This window comes from Manacus vitellinus, unplaced genomic scaffold (genome assembly GCF_001715985.3).
Source record: "Manacus vitellinus isolate BGI_N305 unplaced genomic scaffold, ASM171598v3 scaffold_3_pilon, whole genome shotgun sequence".
NCBI lineage: Eukaryota > Metazoa > Chordata > Aves > Passeriformes > Pipridae > Manacus > Manacus vitellinus.
In genome coordinates, this window is record NW_021940535.1 from 5,492,761 (window position 1) to 5,518,251 (window position 25,491).

The 25,491-nt window shown below is 36.7% G+C and overlaps 1 protein-coding gene and 1 long non-coding RNA gene across 2 annotated transcripts in view; one reads left to right on the top strand and one right to left on the bottom strand.

Moving 5' to 3' along the window:
* CNTNAP2 (contactin associated protein like 2) overlaps nucleotides 1-25,491 on the top strand; it is a 1,004,683-nt gene that overhangs the window by 763,558 nt on the left and 215,634 nt on the right. The window lies entirely within an intron of this gene.
* On the bottom strand, nucleotides 1,541-13,249 carry LOC108640227. The gene is made up of 5 exons (XR_001921010.1): nucleotides 13,202-13,249; nucleotides 11,289-11,402; nucleotides 7,052-7,137; nucleotides 4,146-4,274; nucleotides 1,541-1,721 (listed from the first exon to the last, which is right to left on the bottom strand). It is a non-coding gene; the product is annotated as an uncharacterized LOC108640227 (long non-coding RNA).

Below are 25,491 nucleotides of genomic sequence, written 5' to 3' on the forward strand. Positions count from 1 at the left end.
TTGAAAGTCCATAATGTTCCAGTGAGCCAGTCATTAAATACAGTAATGATAGTTTTTTAAAGGGATTATTACTGTTCTAAACTATATTTAGTGATTTGTAGCAGACATTTCCTTCTTGATATTTGCATTATAGAATAAAATCATAGAATCATTTGGGTTGGAAAAGACCTTTAAGATCATAGAGTCAAAACATTGACTTGGCATTGCCAAATCTACCACTAAGCCATGTCCCTATGCACCACATTTTGTGTCTTTTGAACACACCCAGGGATGGTGACTAAACCACTTCCCTGGGCAGTCTGTTCCTGTGCTTGGAAATACTTTCAGTGAAGAAATTCGCTAATATCCAATATAAACGTCCCCTGACACAGCTTCAGACCATTTTCTCTTGTCCTATCGCTTGTTGCTTGGGAGAAGTGACCAATCCCCGCCTCACTACAATCTCATTTCAGGTAGTTATAGCGAGTGATAAGGTCCCCTCTGAGCCTCTTTTTCTCCAGGCTAAACAACCCCAGCTGCCACAGCTTCTCCTCATCAGACTTGTTCTCCAGACCCTTCAGCAGCTTAGCTGACCTTCTCTGAACATGGTCCACCATCTCAATGTCTTTCATGTAGTGAGGGACCCAAAACTGGACACAGTACTCAAGGTGCAGTCCCACCACTGCCAAGTACAGGGGGTCAATCACTGCCCAGGTCCTGCTGGCCACACTATTTCTGATACAGGTCCATTGGCCTTCTTGGTCACCTGGGCACACTGCTGGCTCATGTTCAGTCAGCTGTCAACCAGACCCCCCGGGTCCTTTTACTCCAAGCAACTTTCCAGTCATTTTTCTCCAAACCTGTAGCATTGCATGGGCAATGGTTCTTTCCTAAGTCCAAGACCCAGAACTTTTCCTTGTTGAACCTCATGCCATTGGCCTCGGTCCATCAATCCAGCCTGTCCAGATCCCTTTGTAGAGCCTTCCTACCCTCCAGCAGATCAACATCCCTGCCCAACTTGGTGTCACCAGCAAACTTCCTGAGGAAACTTTCCCTTGTCCAGATCATGGATAAAGATACTAAACAGAAACAGCCCCAGTACTGGGCCCTGGGGCACACCATTTGTGACCAGCTGCCAACTGGATTAACTCCATCCATCACCACTCTCTGGGCTTGGCCATTTAGCCAGTTTTTTACCCAAGAAACAGTACACCCATCCAGGCTGTGAGCAGATAGTTTATTCAGAAGAATGCTGTGGGAAAGAATGTCAAAAGCTTTACTAAGTTCCAGGTAGACAACATCCACAGCTTTTTCCTCATTCACTAAGCAGGTCACTCTGTCACAGAAGGAGATAAGCTTAGCCAAGCAATTATGAGGTAACTAGTTTGGAAATTCTGTAGTTCCTGTGTGTTTAGCAAGCAGATTTCTACCACTTATAAAGCCATGCATACTGGGATAGACTAGGTTAGTAGTTGTTATCAACTGAGCAAACAGAATACTTACCGTACTTTTCCTGCTGATATATTGACCTTTATTTTTATTTCTTTATATTGATGGCCACAGAGTGTTATGATCCATTTTTACACTGCTTAATGTCAGTTTAAAAGTAGTTGTGAATTATATTTGAGAATATAAAAAGGGGAATCTAACAACAGAGGTTTGATAATCCTGCGGACTCAACTGCTACTTTCACCTTCATGCTGACCTCAGGTAACAATTTATTACATTCTTGGAGGATTAGGCTGAAAGCACAAAAAGCTTAAAATCAATCCATGGCTAAAAAGAAATTCAGACTAATTCTTTATCCCTCTACAAAGCTATATTCATTCACTGTCTCCAATCCTGTTTTCACTTGTTTTATCAGGAAAAGAACTTCAGGGAAGTAATTCCTTGTAGCTGAAATACCAATCTACAGATTAATTAACCCTCTTTTCCTTCAGTAGACTTCTCATTCACTTACTCATACTTAAAGTTGAGTAACAGTTGTTATCCTTCAGTCAAATGGAAAGTTTTATCTTTATGTGTTAGAAGACTGACAATCTCTTGACCTTATCTTCAGTACAAAAAGGTGTCATCCTAAAACACATCTGTAACATTAAACCAGATAATTTAACACTGACCAGAATTTTGTGTTCATTAGAGATGAGGATAGGCTACATCAGTCAAAGTTAATCTGAACTTGGACAAGAGTTTTGTTGTAATTCAGCTCACCTAGTGTAAAATGTTCTTTATCTACCTCAAGCTCATGATCATGGTCAGCCTTGTGATGGCTTACTTGATTCTTCACAGCTTGCCTGACATAATAAAATTCTGTAGTAAGGCAAAAGGCTCAATAGTTTTGTCTTTCCTTGGGCAGGTCTCTTGATTTCAGTATTGTGATTTCTACATCTTTAAATCACTCTCAATTTAATAACAAAAATATATTTTATTTCCATTTATCCTTCCATAGGTTTTTCAAAATTCTTGTCTCCTACATGTATTACATATTTATTTGACTACCATTTGTTGCAGCAACAAAGCATTCTACCATAATTAGCTAATGTACATTCTTACAATTGGAGAAACTGGGACAGAGAAATCTAGGGCCTAGATTGTCAAAAGTATTTAGTAGCCTTATTCTCATTGGTTCAATACGCAGAAGTGACTGTAAAGGAGTGACATATATAATTATTTATAAAAGTCTGGACCAAGTAATTCAAACAAGAGAACTCAGAAAGTGTAACCACATCTTAAGTTTAGACCTTTAGCCTTGAGGACCAGGCATTTCTTTTACCAATAGACTCACTTACCAATACTTAAAGCTGTCACAGTTGTTATCCTTTAGTCAAATGGAAAATTTTTATCTTTGTGTTTTAGAAAACTGGGGATTTTTTTTTTTTATAAAACATCTTTTATTTTAAAATATTTCAAAAGGCTTCGTTCAACTTAGAACTAGGAAACATCTTGAGATATAAAATAAAAACCTGGATGACTACAGATTTAATGGCTGACTAAAATGGTTCCATCATTCCATCATGATGAAGCATCCATTTTAAATACTGAGGAAACTCAGTGTTAGTAGAGTTCTTGAAAGGTTACTGCATAAAGGTTTTGCAATGAATTTTTTCACCTCAAGGTTAAGTGTGCGTAATTTGCAAAGTTTATATTTTGTCATTCCTGATTTTATTTAAAAGATAGGGATAACTACCCTTTATGCACTTGTGTCTTGAGATACAAAACCCTAAACATAATTCCAAAACGTTCTTCATTTAACCACCACACATTAAAAAATGTGTGTCTCATCTCTTAAATAAAATATTCATAACAATATAAATCATGTAAATTATAGAAGCATACATAAAACAAATGTTAAGAAGGATAGCCTTTGGGTTTTGAAGTATCATGGGAAGCAGAGAAATGGGAAGTTAAGATTTTTAAACTGTAGAGGAAGCACGAGGGAATTAGATATCTATTAATCAAGTAACAATGCAAATTTATCCTGATGTGAAACTGGTTTAGGTCAGTTTAGGGAGAATCTAAATGAGATGGAATTAAAACAATATATAAAAGTAAGAACAAGGAGGGTATATATAGTATGGAAATGTGTTGTGTGTGTGTGATTGAGAGAGAAAGGGGGAGAGAGAGAGAGTTTCGTTTGGCAAAAGAGTTGAGAATAACCTAATACTTCAATTTCTGCCACTTTGTAATTTTTTGTGTTTCGAAATTGGTCACTAGAGGAGAGTTTTAATCATTGCACCACTGGAAGAGTGTTGATTGTGTCTGTGAAGTTTAGGGGGGTTGATTCTCTTTGGATTTGTACATTTGTAAGCATAGTTACCCAAAGGCTTCCCTTATCTAAGACTGTGTGACTTTGTTGAAAAACTTATCCAACTGATGAGATAAATATTTAGATTTAAGGGTCCTAGCAGATTTTTTCCCAGTTTCTCACACAGCACTAGTGAATGGAATATAAAGTTGTTGCATGTCTTGCAGCCTTTCAGCTTCATAAGCACCATAAGTTTACTCAGTCAATAAATAGGTGGGTTAAATATAGCATAGAGGACAGGCATCTTTACCTCATTAATATAAAATAACCATGGTTTTAATTACAGCATTGTGAAAAATTAATTTTATGTATCCATTTTTTGTAACTGAAAATGAGATCCAGTTTAGATGTCTGTACTCACATTCACCTAGAGACCACAGACCTTTTGTCTGTGGCTGGCCAACTTTCTATATAGGTTATGTTCTCCTATGGTTGTCGACGTTTATGAAACTTGAGCTCTGAGGCAGTGTATCCAGTTGAGGTCTTATTCCTGGGAAAAGTACACTTAGGATCCACAGTAAATAAAATCTTTAAGCTTTGAAACACGGTCACAAAATAGTATTTTCTGCACTACAAACTGAATTAATTAGTGGCCGCTTTAGTTTCCAAGTCAAGCTGTGTGTTCCCTGTATCTCTGCCAATTAGACAGAAAAATATTAGAAGGATGAGATATGAAGGCAGTTTAATTTTATGTTGTACCATCAAAAGGCTTGTAGTTTCCTGATAACACCACAAGGAGCTTAGTAAGAGTTACTCATGAGCATACATTGTCCATGAAATATTGACTATATAAAATATCAGTTATATAAAATACAGAAACCAGCTGCATTCTTACAACACATGGCATTTGAAATGTCACCGTATGTATTTATTTCAACATGAAAGTTTGTATCGTCCAAGTCAGAGACTAAAATTTGTGGTTTACCTAAATCTAGCATCATGTGTGACCAGTCTCATTATTTTAAAGATGAAGGACGGCTTTTCTTTCTGTCATTTCTCTGGAGCTAGATTTACCTACACATATGGAGGTAGACTAATGTTGCTACAGTACTGCTACTGACTACAGTTCCCCATGAGATCTAGGCAACTAGGAAAAACAGCAGATGTTACCTCTCTACTAACAGGTCATTTACCTAGGATAAGTGGGAGGGGAGTCAGGAAAAAAGTGGAATATAAAAAGTCAAATCCGTGAGAACTCTCTAAGCTTTTTTAGCTTGGAAATCATATGAGTGTAACTAAGAACAGTATTTGTTTGGTGGAATGCAAGTTTATAGTTATATAGATATATACAACTATTTTCTCCTGAAAGCTACTGCATAGTAAAGAATTGTTTGTACTAAGTGCGTATCTTTAAATCCGTCTTGTGAGAAGTGCTAAGCTTTCAGCAAGTCTATAAGACCCCAGTAAACACACTACTTTTGTCAGTAGCTTTGAAGGGATTGGAAACAGTATAATTAACCTCTAAAAAATAGACCATTTTAGCCTAGGTGGATGTTAAGGGAAAGAGATTGAATTACATCAATGTAAAAGAATATTTGCAGTTATCTGACATTATTATTATACTTTTTTCTAGAAACAGTTGAAGAAATTATTATTTTAGTGGCTTATTGTTGCAGTTGCAATACAGGCCTCCATATATTGTAATAGTAGAGGCATAAAGTTTTCTCGGTCAACGAAACAGTATTTTTCATATTCTTTTGGGAAAAAAGTAGACTTCAGGAAGTATCTCTGACAGTGTTGAAGTACCTGTGTTTTCAAGACAACCTGCTGTATACTTTTTAAATGAGTAGGAATAAAACTCAGTGCCCAGCAGAGCCCTCTTGAATTCTAATAACTTCAGTAAATGCTTCCTGGTAGAATGGAGAAAGCCTGTCTTAACTGCTACTGGCTCTACGTGCCTTTGTGGCAGGTGGGAATGTTCTCTCTCTTGTTGAACACCAATGGTAGCTTAACTTGAAACAGAGAATGAACCCCATTTTTTTAAGGTATTTTCATTCTTTTTACTGAATGAGTAATTTCCTTTTATTTGTGTTTCCACTTTGCAACAAGATTTCCAGGTGGGCTGTTATGTTGGCGCATGTGATAATATACCACTTCAGGTGAGACTATTTAAGGTTTTCTATCATTTTGAAGACAGAATGCAGGACAAGTTCACCTGTACAATTCGGCAGCTTTGTGCTAGCATGTTGGCACAAAGCAGCCATGAACCTGACTTAACAGACTAGTTAAATTGGTTTTATGGCCTCTTTGTGCTGCAGGAATATTGCAAAACAGCTGGAGTGCATTGCTGATGTATCTGGTCCTAAACTGCTTGCGTGGTATGAACTAGGGTTGTACAACTGTCCCATGGAGATTCTTCTCAAAACTGCATTCATCTAGCGACACTGTACCAGCAAAGTTGTGCTTTTAATGAAGGCACATTGTATGTTCCTCATTAGGTCGCTTTCATTTTAGTTGACCCGATGTACTTCAAAAGCATCATTAATCTCATTTCAGTTAAAAGGACAACTGCCTAAGACATCAGATGCATCTGTACAAGTATAGTACTGATCACACATGTACTTTCAAAGTGAAGTTCCTACATGCTGGTTAACATCATGAAACCATTCTATAGCACACATTTAATGCCTTTTGAATTAAGTGAAGCAGAAAGCTATACTCTGGTAGTAGCCTTACTGCATCCCAACAATTAGGTGAGGGACTGGTCCACGCTACTGTACACCCAGGAGCAATCCTAATTTTCCTGAAATTATGGCAAGAAATTGATTAATTTCTGGATGCTTGAGGTAGGGTTCTAGGCCTTTATGGAACCCAAATTGAATTCCTTCCCTTATATAATATCACAACCAGTTTATAATAGATTTTCCTGAAGTCTTCTCTTTTGCAACTGATCTTTTTTAACAATTGTATGGTAACAACATTTTCTATCTTCAACTGCTTACTACAAGGATTGCTTCTATGTTCTATGGATCTAGAATTCTCAGAGTCTGCACACACACACTCTCTCCCCTCCCAACAAAGAATTGTGAGTTGAGGCTTCAGACTACTGGGTAATTTTCTATATACCGAGTCAACAGATAACACTGCCTTTAACACATCAATGTAAATGTAAAGCCAGTGCAGGGACTATGTTCACATAGGTAACTCTCAAACAACTTCATACTTAGTGACTGTCAGGACAAACCTTTTTTGTGTCATATTTCCCAAACACTTACTCCTGAGGGTCATGCACTCAAGGCACACATTTGTGACTGATGAGCTATTTACCTCCTGCTTCCTAATGCATGCTTCCACTTAGTTTTGACTTTCATCTAGTGTTTGAGGGGAGGTTGAGCCAGAGATGAGCTGTCCTGCTGTAGGGAAAAGATGAGTTTTCCCAACTCAACATTAGAAGAAAAAGCAATGCTGAAGATTAATTGAATCAATTAGAGGAAAATACAATATGCTGACTTAAGTGCATAAACAACTGGTTTACTATTGTTGTCCTATGTACTTATATTTTAATTACCCTCAGCTCAAGTCAGCGTAAATCTTCAAGCACTGCACATTATGAAATGCTAATTAGTAAATGGGTGTTGCACTGAACATGGGCTTCAGTTTACAAACTAATTGAAGATTTTTTTCCTGTCAATTTTATTGCAGCAATCCAATCTTGAGTTGAGGACAATGTAAATTTCATTAACAAGTTCCAAATCCTCCACCCCAAAAGTCACATTGTTTAGGCGAGATGGAGATGGTATTAAGAAAATAAATTATTTGTACAAACAACTGTTATATTATCGAATTATAGAATCATTTAATGGTTTGAGTTGGAATGGGACCTTGAAGATCATCTAGTCCACTCCCCTGCCACGGGCAGGGACACTTTCAACTAGGCCAGGTTGCTCAGAGCCCCATCTAACCTGGCCTGAAACACCTCCAGGGATGGGGCATCCACAGCTTCCCTGGGCAATGTGTTACAATGACCCATCACCCTCAGAGAAAAGAATTTTTTCCTAATATCTAGTCTAAATCTACTCTCTTTCAATTTAAACCCATTCTCCCTTGTCCTGTCACTACATGCCCTTGTAAATAATCTTGCCCTTGGTGAGGCCAACTAATACCCGTACCTATACTCACTAATGTTTATATTATTGGTAGTAACGTGTAAGGTTTTTTAATTAATAAAATGAAATCTAGGAACTGGTCATCAGAAGATTCCACTATTGTAACAATACTAACTGTCAGCATGAACTAACTCACAGTGTGTGGCTGAAAGACCTATGCAGAAACAAAAGAGCTGAATCTCTGCTCACAGATCCAACATACCTCTTGAATATCTGGAGCACTATTGCCTACACAGTTACACAACATGGAAAGTCTCCGGCATGTCTTAAGCCTCAGCTAGGTCACGTTTTCCCAGACAATTTAGGAACATGATTTAGTAGGAAGGGAGTCGCAGGTGGTTCCCAAAAGGCTTGAGTGGTGTGAAGATACAGTGGTTTGGGTGAAAATAAATAAGTCAATTTTTAATGCTTTCAGAGACTCTGTAACTGTAGCAAGACCTTCCATGTTGAACACCAATATGTTCATTAACTAGTGGATTCTTGCAACTGAGAGGTGTCACACAGATTTGTGAATTTATAGAGCCAGGTGATGTTACATCTATGAAGCACAGTCCATTTTGCTAGCAAAATTAATACTTAAATCTGTTTTTGGTGCTACTGTGAGTTCATATTCTGTCAACTTAGGAGATAAAATTTATGCTGAAAAACTTCTCTTCTGATCTGAAACTTTAAACATAAAACCAAATCTGAATAATTTACCATTGCAGAAGGAAAAAAAATGTTTTTAATCTGGAGTGACTTTTTGACCAAATTGTGTTTTTTAGCTTATCCTGTATGTAATTTACAGAAGTTCACAGATGGCTGTTCATTACATGGCTAAGTACTGATTTGTGGTAGCATATTTTTAAAGATAGACCAAGGAGCAGGAGCAGTTGTGGATAATTCATGAGAAGCAAAGCACATAGCAAATCAGGAACCACAGTTAAGGTTTTCTGGGGACCAAAATGCCAATTTTAGAAAGTTACCTTTCTCATCCTGAAAACCTGAGCTAGTATCAAAAACCAAAGAGATCTGTGAGTAGAGAGAGATGTTGAGGAAAATTAGCCTCAGTGGCTATGCTGTGAGCATATTTACTCCCATTAACATCACTTATTTTTATATTAATTTATAAATATAATTAAATATATTAATAAATATATTAATAAAGTTAATATTTTTATATTAACTTTTTAAATGGCATTCACTAGCTTTTGTTTGTTTTTCAATTAAACGAATTGGTTGACTGCTTGACACCTATCTGAGACACATACATAATTTATGGTGAGTTTTCAAAGTGCTTGTGTTTATTTTTGTGTTACAGAAGCACTCTCTAGACTATTGTTTAAAAAGATGACTTCCAGGCAAATACTGTCATTCTAACCATCCCTAAGTTTTGCAGGATCTTCATTTCTGAATCAGCATGCAAGTGAAATACTACAAAGCACTGGCAGTAAGGAAGTGCAAACTTGATTATTTCTCATTTTTTAAAACACTATGATGTCGTTTGTTTTTCTAAACCAATACTTAGGAGCTTAGCACTGAGCTCTTACTTAAAAAGGAAAATAATTAATTTTAATGCCTATTTCAATTTAGAAATGAATATAATTATTATATAATTATACTTTATACTTATATACTATATCATTATATAATTAAACCACTATCTTTATATGATCTGAATGCTTTTGCATTCACCAACTGTGCATATAACTATTTTCTTAAAACTACAAATTAATTTTAAATGTATTCTTCACAGCAGATATCTGCATTATTGCTCTTTCATATGTAATATGTTAACACTCCACTCTAAAAAGACATACACACTTATATATCATACAATAATGTCATTATTAATTTATTTAATTATTTTAATATCTAATATATATTTATTCAGATGAGCACGGGTGAACATAGACAAAATGTCTAGCAGGAGAAACTTGATTTCATTACATATCTGCTTGAAAAATTAAGTACAGTATAAAAGTTAGTACATTTTCTGCTGATCCCAGTCAAGTTTCTGTGGAATTATTAAAGTCCAAAAGAGTTCACAGTTAAAAAATAGGTTACCCTATTCATTGGCAAGTCTTGTTGAATTCAAAATTCAACAACCTTGTAAAGGTTAAGGAGCTGAAGAAAGAAATCTACTGTATTATTAGCTACCTAATTCTGTCTAGGAAATGTGCGGCCACTGGCAAAATTTTGCGGTTCACTTATGTAAGCTAACATACGCATTCAAGAAAGCAAGTCTCAGTGTGATAATAAAACTGAACTTTCCATTTGTTTGGATGGATTGAGGGTTTTTTTCTTGTTAAAGCATGAGTCTGAACCTCCACTCACCTGGAGTTTGTTAGTATTTGGAACTGAAGTTTGCTTCAAGCCTGAAAATAATTATATTGGCCAAATCATTGCTGTGGATCTATTAAAATTTCTGTAATACCTTAAGCAAAATAATTTTTCTTGTGTGTGTACAACCTCTTTGCTATCAGATTGTTTCTAAAATACGAGAGAGGAAGATAGTCCTCATTGTAGTAATAAAGGCTGCAAAAAGATTAGACATGGATTAGTTATATAGAAATCCCTTTTCAAAAAATATTTATGTGAATAACATGTTAATACTTTTACTAGTTAATAATAATAGATTTTGAGTCTCCAAAGATGCCCATGGTTATTTTGAACTCGTGGAAAACAAACATTCAATTATAAAACAGATCAAAACAAAAATAAGATAGACCATTATCTGTATAAGGTCCAGATTGTTTTGTATTTACCAACTGTGCACGTAACTATATTTTCTCAAAACGCTAAATTATTTTTACATTCTTCTCAGAAGGTAATCTTATTATTGCTCTTTCATATCCAATATGTTAACACTCCACTCTAAAAAGTACATGAAGTTAAATTTTAAACAACCAACTGTTGCACATATATGTTGTGTTTAAGAGTGGTGTAATATTTCATTTATTTTTCCATTGAAAAATAATCTTATAGATGCCTATTACACAGAAATAAGTCAGTGATGTTTACAGGAGAAATGTTAAATCCATTACACATGACAAAAGACTATGTGAATGGTCCTTCAAAATCCTATTTGCTGGTCCAAACATGATGTCATTTAATTTTCCATAAGACCATAAGAAACCAGCTGAAAAATAGTGGTTAGAAAAATTGAGTGGGCCATTTTGCCTATTTCCTCACCTAATTCCACAGTCCATTTTCAGAATAATTTTGACTTGCAGATGGCAGGCAGTGCTGATTTCCCTTTAGTCAGCTTTCTCTGAGGTAGACCTGTAACAGACTTCAGCTTGCAGGAGCTGGCATAAAAATGAGCTGAACCACTCAACCAAATACAAGAAGCTGTTTCACTTCTTGGGTCCACTATAATGGACTTTGTTTCTGGGAAAAAGCTTCTTGTCATTTACCTGTGAGGAATCTGTACTGACAAACTGTTCACACGCAGTCCATACAGTGCATGTAGATACAGGAGACTTCCAGTATTACCATGAGGCACACCACATAAGCATAAATTTCTCTAGCTGAAAATATTTAAAAGGGGGAAAAGACTAAGCAAGTACATACATAAACAGATTTCTTCCCAAAAGCCTAGTCAAGAATGCTGGCTATTAACAGAATATTAGTAGTAGCATTTTCATTCTAAATAATGAGTGATTAGCCAACCACATTAAACAATAATGAGAGCCAGTAATAATTTTTTTATCAGCAAAATTAGCCTGGACTCATTTTAAAACAACATTTAATACAAGCAGCTTAATGAATATGTAAAAGGTAAAAGTTATGCACAGAACCAAATTTTCTCTGCAAACCAAAGATAATTACTGTGTCTTGACTGTTATACATGAATTTCCATAGAAGAGTTCTTTCCTCACTTCTCATTCTTCTGCATGCATAAATTATGGCAGTTTTCTGTTGGTGTCTCCAAAGGACTCAGTTTTATATGCAGAATGAAATAAATTACTGATCGATTTTGATAACGTTCAAGATCTTTGATCTGCGTTTTTGATACAAGATCTTTGAGAAGCCTATCTAAAGAATAATAATAAATTAAATAATGAAAAACATTTTTACAAGAGTATGAGGACAAAGTAGGTATCTTCTTTCTCTTCATAGGAATAAATAATATGTGGTGGAGTAGGCTAGATTTATATGGACACTACAGGCGTCCTGGACTTAGAGTGCATAGAAGCAACATATAACCATGGTTTTTACCATTGAGATAACTCTGTGTCTTGAAACTGGCAATGAAGTGTGATGGAAGCTGATTATAGTAGCATTGTAGTGTTCCGTTCTTCCAGCAGAATCGTATGGGGGACAGCTCACTCCTTAGAAATGCCAGCACAGTTTGGAGTGTGAGAGAGTGAAAATATTTGCATTCTGCTTGTAGGTTAATCTACAAATTTTCATCTCAGAGGATACTAAAGTCTTGGTAAAATGTACTCAGATTGTAGAGCACCACTTGAATCTTCAGTGATAGGAAATGTGGCATTCTGTGTCAAAACTGTACCCAGAAATTGTCAGAAGGAATTGCACCTGTAGCTAAAACACTTTTCAAGAGCATAATTCCCTGAACCAGTTAGGATAGCCAGCATTGGCACTTTGAAGAATTTGTGATTCTCCTTGAAAGGAATCAGTGAACACAACCATGTGTAGGGAAGTACAGGACAGCGTGAGGAAAGGCAAGGCAAAAATGGCACTGAACTTGACAAGGGATGCAAAGAGTAACAGGAAGGGCTTCTACAGGTATGTTAATCAGAAAATGAAGGTCAAAGAAGATGTATCTTCCCCCTCCCTTCTCCTCCTACCCCAATAAACAACTCTGGAAAAGCAATAAAAATGATGAAGAGAAGGCTGAGGTACTCAACAACTTCTTTGCCTCAGTCTTCAGTGTCATCTTCTCTTCCCACACCTCTCTAGTAGATGGACAGCAGGACAGGAAATGGGGACGCAGAGTGCTTACCTGTAACACTCTGGCCCCGGAGCTGCAAGCTCACGGGCTCAGTCAGGAGTTTTACTTTAAAATATATATATCGGCTTCTTCAATACCTCGAGATAGTGTCAAGAGAATAAGCCCCAGACTTGTTCCCAAGAGGTATTTTTATTGATAATATAGGGAAGAAAATAAGGGAACCTGGCAAAAGTTCAAAAGGGTGCTACACGAGCTAGACAAAACATTCCACCATGATATCAACCCAGCGTATGCTAATCCACAACACTTAAATTAAAATCCAACCTCACCAGCTCCAAGCCACCCAAAGCACCAAGAAGGGAGCAAAGAAAGAGAGAAGGAGAAAGAGGGAGAGACAAATTATATAGCTACCATTGGAACTTTGTGGAAGCTCTCACACATCCACATGGCAGGGCTGTGACATGTGGCAAACATATGATTTTATCTGCTCTGGTCCTTATGGCAACTCCCCCCCAGGCAGTGCCTCTGGCCCACTGGCCACTCTGCGGTTCTAGGCTAGGATGGAGGCAGTGCCCTCACTGTCCCTGCCAATCTGAGCCTGGCTTAGGTGCTCCAGCAGGTGTGTTATAGTTTTCCCAGGCTGTTTGTGACTGACAGGTGTTCCGAGGCTTCCCCATGTAGGCTTCAGAGGCCTGTCATGAGGGCTACAATGCCACTTCACCTCCGTGAGGTTCGACCCATCCCTTCCACCTGCATACGCACACACACACACACACACACACACTCCTGAGCTGGTTTCAACCCAACAATTATTGATCTGGTGTCTCAGGTTCATAACCACCTGAGGAACCTGAATGTACATAACTCTATGGAACCTGATGTGATGCATCCCAGCATCCTGAGGGAATTTGCTGATGTAGTTGCCAAGCCACTCTCCATGATATTTGACAAGTCATGGCAGTCGGTGAAGTCCCAGGTGACTGGAAAAAGAAAAACATTGTACCCATCTTTAAAAAGGATAGAAAGGGGGAGGACCCTGTCAACATGCTAGATAATAGAATAGTACAGGTCTTGCCAACCAAAAGCCAAAGTTGATAAAGTCAAATTGTGGCCAGTCAACATATATTGAAAGCAAAGGCTTTCAGCGGAAGTGTTTTTGATATTGTGCGATACACTCTCAGCAGATTCAGTACACCTAAGTCTCCATTCATTTCTACTCAATGATTTGACATGTTGTCTGAGGACTGATTTAAATCAAGTCTTTAGAGAAGGCTATTAATTGGCTCACCTCTGCAATTCTCAGTGCTACCAAGATTTTTCCCAAAGATTACTACAGTTCATTTAATGAATACAGAACTTGACATTGTCAGAATATAGTGTACAATCCCTTATTATACTAAATCTTCTAAATTACCTTTTTATTTTGATAAATAAGTAGCAGTGAATGATGAAATATTTTCAGTATATATGAGCATTTTTATGGAGAAATCTGCAGCATATTACACAATATTAGGGACTTGAATTTCTTCTTCCATTTTCTGAATTTGCTTTGCTTTCAACAGCACTGGCCCTGTTCATTAAAGTTACGTCAACACTCAACCTGTGCTAAACAGAAAGTAGGTTTAGAGTTAGGATAACTTCTTTATTGTCAATGATTATAAGGCCTTCTTGTGACTTGAATATCATGTACTGATAGTCCTTTCCTCCAATCTGTTTTTTACTGTAGCACTATATTGAAATTACTATAGGAATATTTAATAAATGTGCATTGTCTATTACTCAAATGTACTTTATTAATATTAATTCATAATTTTGGAGGGAAGTAGTTTGTATCTAAGCATGGTCTTCCAGGCAAAAGCAGTGACACAGATCAGGATTACAATTATTTTTTTTCATTATAGATGGCGTCATCATCAGGCTATGCTAATTTTTTATAGAGTCCAAGACAGAATTTGTACCTTTGTTAAATTTATTTTTGTGCACTTCCACTATTACAGTATGTCAGAAATTTGTGAAAGCAGAAAACAAGAAATAAATGTAACATTATTTACAGTTTGCACATTATGTAGTAGATTTTTATCTTAACACATCCGTGTAGTTGCAAGCTGACGTGGACTCTAGCCATTGCTCTAGGAAAAGTCTTAACTTTGCCAAGTGATGAGTAAGATCTGTGTATTTGAAAAAAAAATACTTGGATCTAGTTTTACATTCATGAAATGTAATTCATCACAATAGGGTCAAAATAGGCAGTATACAACCAAGTTATTTCTTAATAAAGTTTGTGTATGCATATTTGAAAGTTTTAAATTCTGTCTCTAAAACATTGCAGACTTTTACAATGCCAAGCTTGCACTTTCATTCTGCAGGGAAATCCTTGTAGCACTAGAGTTAGGAATGAAAAATGCATTTTGCATATGTGATTTCCAATTTTTAACAGCTTTATAAATGTTCTTTATAAAATATAGCAACCTAAAAATGTCATTATTGAATTGCAAGTGGTATTTCCATGAACCAATTCGTCCATCTGATTGAATTAAAATATTTGTTTTATTCAGGCTTGTATTGAAATGTCTTTGTCTCTAGTTATACCTTGAAGCAATATTAAGGAATTTATTCAGCAAGCATTGGTCATTCAAATGAGATCACAGAACCTCAACAAGATAGGGATGTTTATTCAGATGGGATGTAGATCAGATCTACAGTCAGAGTGTTCTGTGAAGAAGCAGTTACCATATCCATTTGGATGAATGCAACACAAAAGTACCAGTTCAACTTATGCTGTAGCATTGTGCAGACTTATGATTGTAAAAAAAAAAAAAAAAACCAACCAAACAAACAAAAAACCAAAAAAGCCCACATAATTGCAAATGCTGGCTACTGTGTTAACTAAATTTGAAACGTTAAAAATGTCTAGCTGGCACCACTCCAAGGTACTGCTTGACAGGAATTGGTTAACAGCTGATGTGAATGGAGAATTGTCTCACAGATAAGTTGTAGCTGTATATGTTATGTTATGGTATGAAATATGGTGGTTTATGTGGTTGTTTCACAATGATCAAGTTGTTGAGTCATTGGTTCTGTTCTTGTTACTAAGCCTTGCAAATTCAACATAGAGTAAGAAAGTCAAATAGGAGTATTTTTCTTTTTCAGACACCATCACTCATAGAAAAATTATGTTGATCAAATTATACCATCACCAATACCTCAGAAACTCAGTCCTCTTCAATTGCTGACTTCTGGGTGACTGATTATCTCTGTTTCTGGCTGTGGGCCTGCATAAGTGTTACTGTGCAGGATTTGATAAGCAGTGCTCTCTATGGTATACTAAAAATGAGTGCTCCTCAGTCTACTGTTTCTGTGCTCATGTTAGAAGAAAGTAGAAAGCAATGGAAGTTTACTGTAGTCATGCAATTAAGCAGAGGCAATCAAAGGCATGGTGGGAGTGGATCTGGTGAGCAGGGACATGCTGTTCTTCCACAGCTGCTCTTCACAAGGGCAAAGAAGGAAGCTGTGGGAACAAGCGTTGGGAGACAGCAGTTAATATCTGTTGTGCCTTTGCTGTTTACCCTGAAAAACTTCTTGAGTGAAGAGGTTTCTTCTGAAACATATTTTGAGGATTATCTTAATTATTCAGAAAGGAGATATTTGTTATTCTGTATGATGAGTCTTGAGCCTGCAAAATTTCCTAGTAATTGCACAGCTGGGAATCACTCTGTCTTCTGATAGAATGAGTGACAACTGAATTTAATATCAATCTGAAACATTCTAGCAGACTTACACATAAAACGTGTGCCTGTACCATTAATTTTTTTTGTATATTAGTAACAATGTGATAAAATATAGGAAGTTTGTTCTTACACGATTTCTACTGTTTAGTAATTTCTTTGTTATTTTTATAGTGCCTGAGGCTCCCACAATCTTAGAAGAAAATTGGAGCAGAAGTACAGCCTACAGGAATGTTAAACTTTGCTAAATTATATTCTTGCAGTAGATAAGGTTTCCAGAAAAGTGTACCATTTGTTTGATTGAATACATTTTATGGGATTAGAATTTTTTTAATTAATATATTTTAATGTACAGACTTACTTCTCTCAGCTTTTTCTAATTCTTTGAGTTGTGAGTTTTCCTCAATTACTTTTGATAGTTTTTTGATCCTTAATATCTTTGGAATTCTAATGTAGTAAATATTTTTTGTTGCTGGTTCCCAAAATTGTATTTATCTTCTTCTCAGTTCTTATCTTTTATGTTCCATATTATTTTTTTATTTGATACTTCAAGCATATGTAAAATTAAGTTTTCTATCCCTCACTTAAGAAAAACATTACTTGAATAGCACATACACAGCAAATAAGCAAATCTGAAGCACTGTTACTCCATCATCAAAAACCTTTGAACAGGAGGAGAGACAAAAATCATTGCTGTCAATCACTGAGAGTAATTCTACAATTTTTAATCACAACCCTGACTATGTCCCAGAGTGCCATTTTTTTAACTGTTAAGTTTTTTGATTGTAATTTTGAATTAATATTTAAAATATTCTTTCACATTCCAAATATGGTGAATGAGTGTTAACCTACATCTGTAATATACATTTCCCATAACTAAATTATTGACTGCCTCTACAGAGTGATTGCTTCCCTTTAGAATTAGCTCTTACTGCTTTGACAATTGAAGCCTTGCATAGCAGTCCCCTTGAGGGCAGAATCCCTACTGGTTTTCATAAGGAATTTTACCTGAATTTAGTCCAGAATGTAAGGCCAAAGATACAGTATATTGTTTCTTAAAGTGCTCCATTTTCAGTTCTTTGGTTATCAGATCTACTTTGATGTGGCAAACAGCTCAATGGCATATTAAGAGAGAAATGTGTCCTTCTTTGGTTCTGCACATGGGTTCTGAATTCTGATGCCGATGCAATTCAAGAGTAAATTGTGAAAATAAGTGAAAACCACCGCTGATAAACCAGGGTAAATTGGATCAAACCCAAGCCCAGTGTACCACTTTATGGCTTCAGTATCTTCCAGATAATTTTTCCGTTTTTCTAGTCTGAGGCTCACAAAGACTGTATAGGAATCTTTACTCCCTGTGTGTCGTGGTTTCACCCCAGCCAGCAACCAAGCCCCACTCAGCCACCCACTTGCTCACCCAGCAGCAGGATCAGGGAGAGAAGCAGAAGGGTAAAGCTTGAAAATGTGAAAACCTACCTTTTTCATTTCTCAATCTTGCTGTGAGACTGGGGCTTTCCTGGGCTTTGGTTACTTTTTGGGTTCAAAAGCACATTCTGTGGCAATGCACTGTGCAGTTCCAAAGGGATACTCCTTTTGCTGAAGTTTTCAGTGGTGTGATCACAGTTAAACAAGCTCTGATTCAAGTAAACTTAAGTTTTCTTAGTGAGTAGAGTGATGCAATTTGGTTTACCAGTAATGACGTATTTTAGTTGTGTACCAGAAGATCTTTGACCTTCCAGTCCTTTCCAGTCCTTTGAGTGTACTTGTGTCATAGTGGGCACTTCTGCAAAATAGCCATCTATCATGAAATGTGAGAAATGGCTCAGAACTGTTACTTAGGTTTGTATTTTGATTGACAAGAGGATCTGAGTCCACACAAGTAACTTCAGCATAAAGCCTTAGAGGGAGGCCAAGAGAGTTAGACTGACTGCCACTCACTTTTAGAAAGAACTAGGTACCTACATGTTATTGCAAATCACAAATATAAAAGGTAGCATACTTTTAGGATGAGCACAAAACTGTCACTAGTGTCACAGAGTGCTGTGCATTTCAAGATATGTGCATTATACAGAGGTTTGCCTTGTGAGCTCAAAATGAAACAAAATTATGTAGATTATGTTTACAGATTTGTACCTGACCGAATTTATTTTATTATTAAGATTAGTACATTTTCAAAGAATTTTCAAAGAATTTTCAAAGAATGATTTTCATATTTTTCTGTTAACTTTTCAGGTACAAAATGTTTTTATTTAAATGCCATAACTAAACAGTGTTTGCCCTAAGCCTAGTTATACTTTCTGTGGTACATGATCAGTGCTATGATTTTCCTGTTTGGTTTTAGGCATAAATGTTTGAAGATTATTTAAAAAATGGGAGATTTCCCTAGACATATTTTTCCTCTGTAATGGGATTCACTGAAACCTGCTCTCTTCGGTAATCTTAAATCTTTCTTCCTTTCCTTTAATATTACATGATTGCTGTGAACTGTGACTGGGGTAAGCATTGTTCGTTTATATCTATTGCATTTCAATTTGAAAAAGTGAAGCTATGGAACTCACCCTTAAGTGGGGGAGTGGAGGGGAATCGTAATGGTAGCATCTCTAGAATCCTCAAACAATGAAGTGTTCATGGATGCTCTTTTTGGGATTTTTCAGGGCATGCCAGCAGGAATAGTTTTAGTTTAATTTTAGCTCAATGAATGGTAAATTGTTATTTACCAAAAATACGGATAGTTTTGGTATTAAAAGAAGAATAGTTTCTTCATGTAGATGGGAATGGTATAGTTTCTATAAAATTATTTTTTATGATTCTAAGTGAAAAAGAAAGACCTGAGATATGAGGAGTCAGCTGTTATGAGGTTCTATTTTAAGTCTTTCTTGCCTTGATTTTTCTAATCTTTGTATTCTTGTTCATCACCTTCAATTTTCCGTACTTTCAAAGGCCTTTAATCCAAACCTTTGTTCATTTGTAGATGTTTAATTATTATTCCTTTCCCTTATTAAGTTTCATTTTCTCAAGACACACCTTATGAAAGAGAGTAATTAGTGAAATAGTTTTAGAAGTAAATGAAAGATCTTAGTTCTCTGCACATATCCTTTTCATCTTTTATCCTCTTCTTTTAACCTGTTCTAAACAAAAAAGAATATCCTATGCTGCTTTTTCTAGATTGTCTTTCAACAGCTGTACTTAATTTTAAATAATGTTCTAAATCTTGTATGTGAAAGGCATAGACAGTGGTCTGTGCTAGTTATTTATATGCAGAGCTTGAAAGGCTGAACACAGGTAGCATTTGACTAGGGATAAGAATAACTACAGGTGATTTCACGTATTTCTCTAAAATGAGTTTGAACTGTTTTTTTCAAAGAGTAAAGACATAAATCAGCTCTTTCTTTTCAGTGGCGCTGTAAATGCTGCTCATGTCAAGGTGATGCAGAACACTTGCAGAGTGACTTGGAGAATGTCTGTTTATGACACAGTTCTATGAAGGATATCTCTATATCCTTCATAGGGCATATATACTGTGTATAAATTATATCAGTGGTGTGACCATAGTTTATGACTGACTGCCTACGGAGTTACACCGGTTAACTTGATCCATTGTTTCACTTAGTCCAGACAGTTTATAAAACTGGCTTCTAAACCAAGGAAAGTACATTCATCCAGGGGACATAGTTGTAGTTGTGATTTAGTTTTTCACTTGCTTGTTTTAGTACATGAATTAGAAATACTCAGTGAGCACAAAAACATAGAAAGATGCAATGAGTCAAACCAAATAGCCAGATTTGCATTTTTTGTCCGGCAAAAGTATCATTTGCCTAGACAAGACTGTAAAAATACAGCAAGTGTTTGAGAGCAACTTTCATCAGTCTGTGAGTTGAGGACTTGCTGAATTGTAAGAGGTATCTTTGTACCACTAACATTTAAATGGATCGTTTCATCCATGATTTAGGCTATTTTTTTCAAAATTGTTCTTGCTTTTTTTCATGTACATAGCCATGGTGTCATCACAGAGCGAATAAAGATGTGAATAAAAACGTAAAAGATAAGCCCTTTTCTTTCCAGTTTCTTGTCCGATGATTTCATTTGCTAGTCATCAGTGTTGTCATATTACCAGAAACATCCATATTTGCATTTTCCATGCCATTTATGATAAGCTAGTATTCTATCTGTTTTAATTTCCAGTTTGGAGAAATGCAGCTTAAGCAATACTCTGTACTCAGTTTTTTCCTTGTTCAGGTGCAGCTACATCCTCCCCGTCTTGCTCAGTGCCTTTTCTAATTCTTCTATAACATTCGTAAGCTGGTTCAAACACTAGGACTAGTTTTTAAAGTATACCTGCATTCATAGAGTAGCAGAATGATGTCTGCAGTTTTGCTCTCCACTTTTTCCTTAACAATTCCTAGCACTCAAAATTATTTACTGAACTTTTCATAGAAATATCTCTTAGAACACCATTATGTCTTTCCTAAGTGTTTTAAGTTCATTCAAAGCTCATTATTGTGCATTAGGATCTTATTTCCACAAACATTGCTTATATTTTTCCAACATTTAATTTAATTTTGTTTCCCAGCTACTCAGTCTCATAAGATTCCTGGATAATTTTTAATTTTTACTAACCCAAATAACTAAGCAGCTACACCAAAGTTTCACGTTGCTCTGGGGAAAGGATGACTATAGCACAGTACCTCAGAAAAAAATTCTTAGCAAATTGGCTCCATTCTCAGTGGCTGTTTCCTCTCTAGGCTCAAGGTGTCTACAGAATCCTTTTGGCAATGCATTCATTTGGTCGAAGTTTCCAGTATTATGTGAAAGCTATTTCAGCAGTGCTTAAGGAAAAGTGCTATGAAAAGCCAATGGATTAGACTCCCACAAAAAATGTCACTAGTATACAACTTCTTCATTCATTTTACCACAGGTGAACACTGATTGTTTAGTTTTTCACAGGCTTCTGTTGAAGGTGTAGTTGGATGTTGAATTTCACAAGGTTTCTCACCCACAGCCTCATTCCTCTTAATAAATGCTCATTCTTCTCTTATGAGCAACCAGAAGGATTATAACACTTGATACAGAAAGCAGTCATTTGGGTTAATTGAAAATTAATGATAAGAATATGCTAGGACTTACTCTAATTATGTCCTAGCAACTTTTTAGATTTAAAGATGATGTTCATAAACAATAGTTCCCTCTTCTTTAAAATGGCCAGTTATTTTCAAATCATGAAATAGAATGTTTTTCCCATCCTTTTTTTAAATAGTGGTATGTTTGAGAACAGTCCATTTGTAACAGAAGCTTAAAACTTGAGCTAGTTTAGTTCAAAATCTGTCACTTTTTCTAGGCCATAAACTTTATTTTCTCTCTCTCAAAAACACCTATTTCTTTCCATTTCTTCCATCTGTGCGAATTTCAATCCTCCTTCCTTCCTTCTGCAATAATGATCACAGGAATCCCAACTGATATCAGCATGCTGCCATGCTACCAAAGGTTATTTAGTGCCAATGTCATTAATTAGTGGTCTGGTTGGATATGCTGATTTGGTGGTAAGGACTTCTCTCAGCTTCTCCTGAGGGCTATTTCTTAAAAATGCTGCCTACTTCTTTTCATAATTTTATGATTTTTTTCTTCCTTTTTTATAATACAGCATGAGGAGATTTGGTTACTAAGCACTTCAGCTCCTAACTAATTTCATCCTTTGTATTTGAATGATGCAGTAGTACAGGATTACAGGGTAGTTTTTCTGCTAAAAGATCGTACAGGATCTGTGTTTGTCTCAGGAGACCTAACTCCTGGCGCTCACTCTTTGGCTGATGGTAGTTGCTGTGTATCTGAGCTGAAAAGCTTTTACTTTAACAGGCTGGAGGCCTGATCCTGCTTATATTGAATAAAAAAGGGCTGTCTTCACTGTATGATGTGAGGTGTCCTGAGTGTATGGGAGATAGAAAGCTAGAAAATAACAGGTCTTAAAATAAAAGACCACCTGTTGCTAGCAAAATCAGTATGACCAAAATGTACACAGATATTTTAAATACCAAAATTCATGCAATTTAAAATTATTGGAAAGCTCCCAAAATAGCTTCCACCTTTTCCATCCTTGTTGTTATGGCTTGAAAAATTTTAACAATAATTTATGACATTCTGCAACAATCGAGAAATGCGAACGAGAAACAATAGCAAACCAGAAATAAATGTTTGAATAATAACAGGTGTAGTTTTCAGCTCCCCTGGGTGAATGAGGTTTGTCTCACTAGTAAATATGGAGAGTTTTTGTTGCTTTACAGACAGTCTTCAGCACCTATTCTTCCTGGCAATATTTTCCTTTTAGCATCTCAGTCTGCCAGCTGGAAGAAATTTCCCTCTCTCTCTTTCCACCCCCAGTGCCAGCTGTGGGGCTTTCACAGATCGCTGCTTTCAAAGACAGATCCATTTTAAGGTGGCAGTGTCAAACTTAGCCATTTATCCTCATGAGCATTTCATATTAAACTGCCATACACAGGAGAGGAAGGTCTATTTCTGTTTCTGGAGGCAAGGACCAATAGTTCAAGATTTTGAAGCCAGGGAGCATTTGTCGTCGTTCAGCAAGGAGAAGAGAAAGGGAAGAAGCATCCACTACTTGTAAACCACTGCACAATCCCCTCAGGACTCACAGTTAAAATGTTCTCAGTGATAGATTGTTAATGATAAACAGTAAGAGCTTTCCTGATTGGAAAAGCGTGGCTCTTCATTTCCTGCAAATCACCTGATCCTCAGAAAATTACCTTTAAAAATGCTGTACCTTGAAAATGAGAATTTACATCATTAGGTAATCCATTACTTGTGATACTGTCCCACTCCCATCTGTTCACCCAAGCCTGGTGGTCCAGTGCTTTTACCCTCATACTGGCAAATAGTCCTGGCATCAGAGTGAAGGAAACGGGGGCTGGTGGAGAGGCAGAGGAGCAGGCCCTGGGGCAGGTCAGAGATAAAGGATCAATTGTTCCTTTCAAACCTTGTAGGTAAGTTGTGCTAACACTCTATCACTGGAGAAGTGGTTGATTGGGATTGGTGGTTGGGTGTAAAAATAAGGCGTCCAGGGTAAAAAATAGGGTAAGCCTTCTGTAGATATGTTATTTCCTGTGATTTGAAATGGACTACGGCGGAAAATAGTTCCTTGGCATCATGTGTAGTAGCAGAACTGCACATATTGTCAATGAAACATGCAGTGCAATGATCATGGCTCCTCCTGTGATACAGCCGAGTTTTTGTATCCAGCTTTTTATGTAGCCATAATTAGCATGTCAGTCCTAACGACAAAGCTGATCCTTGAAGGTCAGAAAAGACAAAGAATCACATTTTGACAGCCTCTATTTCTGTAGGGTGCTAGGAAGGAGAACTTAGCATATTGCTTAACAAAGCTGGGACTTTCTTATCTCTTCAAAGATTCAAGGAGGGAGTGAGGCAATTACTCCTTCACAGAGGCTACAGCAGCAGCAATCACCTTCATCTGATGTGAGAGCTGCACGTCAGGCAGCAGAATTTAAAAATAGCATGCCTGTCTCCCCCTGCACACTAATGCTGTCACTGTTGTGGTGAAGAAAATCTCTGTAAATTCCCCTGAAAGCTGTCCCTTTGCCTCGACCTGCAAACTGTTTTGAATGGCCAGCATGGTGGCATAAGGTGTCCAGAGCTTGTCAGGAAAGCTGGCTCAGTGTGCAGCCATTTTGCAAAACCAAGCTTAGTTGTGACAATAAAAATAAAGAAAAGCCAGTGATATTTCTCCCCTTTTCTTAGTCTTACACTATTTGCAGCAGAACTACAGTGTTTACAGCTAACATTTGAGTACAACATTGTGCCAATGGCTTCATACTTCAGGTTCAGAGAGATTAAATACTTCTACCATGACAAGTTTGCTCAGTCCTTGGACTTGTAAATTTGTTATTTCTACTCACAGAGAAATATTCTGAGCTAGTGACAACTGATGTGAGATCATAGAGCTCTGATATTTGTTCATTTTTGTCAACCAAGAAAGTGATCATCTGATGGTTAAGAAATACTGCTAAACAGGCTGACTGATATGATTTGGGCAAGTCCCACTTACTTGTTATGTGTAACTGTTGACTTTTCCTTGCCGTGTGAGACCTCTAGCCCAATGCAGCCAGCCTCTCAACCTGTGATGTGTCAGGTCCTGGGAGGCCTGGAGCGGGAAGGAAGTTGCAGCTCTGCAAAGTGTCTGGAACTGTGCTGCCTGGTGGGCTCCCGCACTTGAGGGAGTGCCAATAAAAGGCAAGCTGTCTCGTCTTCCTGTGGCTGAATGCAGTTGTCTCTGAAGGGAATCAATCAGTCTGATTCTCAAAGTTGTAGAAAAAGAGAATTGAAGACTTCACTTAACCCATACCCCTATCAAAGCAGGGAATCATACCTTTATCATCCCTGACACAAATTTACCTCTCACATTTTTATAAAAATCTCCGCAGATTTCCATGACCTTTCCAAAAAATATATTCTGGGGGTACACCACCTTTATTGGTAGATTTTATTCTAATCTGAATCTTTCCCACTGTTGGAACAGATTTAAAAGATCTGTCGGTACGGCACTTAGGGACACACTTTAGAAGTGGACTTGGTGCTGCTCCTAATGATTGGACTCAATGATTATAAAGGTCTTTTCCAACCTAAACAATTCTATTTTCTACAATTCAAAATTATTTTACATTATCTTTCTAGCCCACAGGTAGCCACAGATCACCTGTGCATAGAGAAACTAAGTTTCAATTCACAAATTGCTAAGTTTTAGAACAAGACAAGCTATTAAAAAACTTTTTCTCTGAGCAAAAACAACTGATACGCAATTGAAAGAAACAATAACAATTCATAGGTTTTATTAACCACCATTTCTTTCCCAAATTCTTAATAGTTCTAAGTATGAAAAAAAAGTATATAAATAAACTTCTGCATCTTTAAATTTCAAATGTATCAATATGATACATTTAAGTTTTTCCAAAA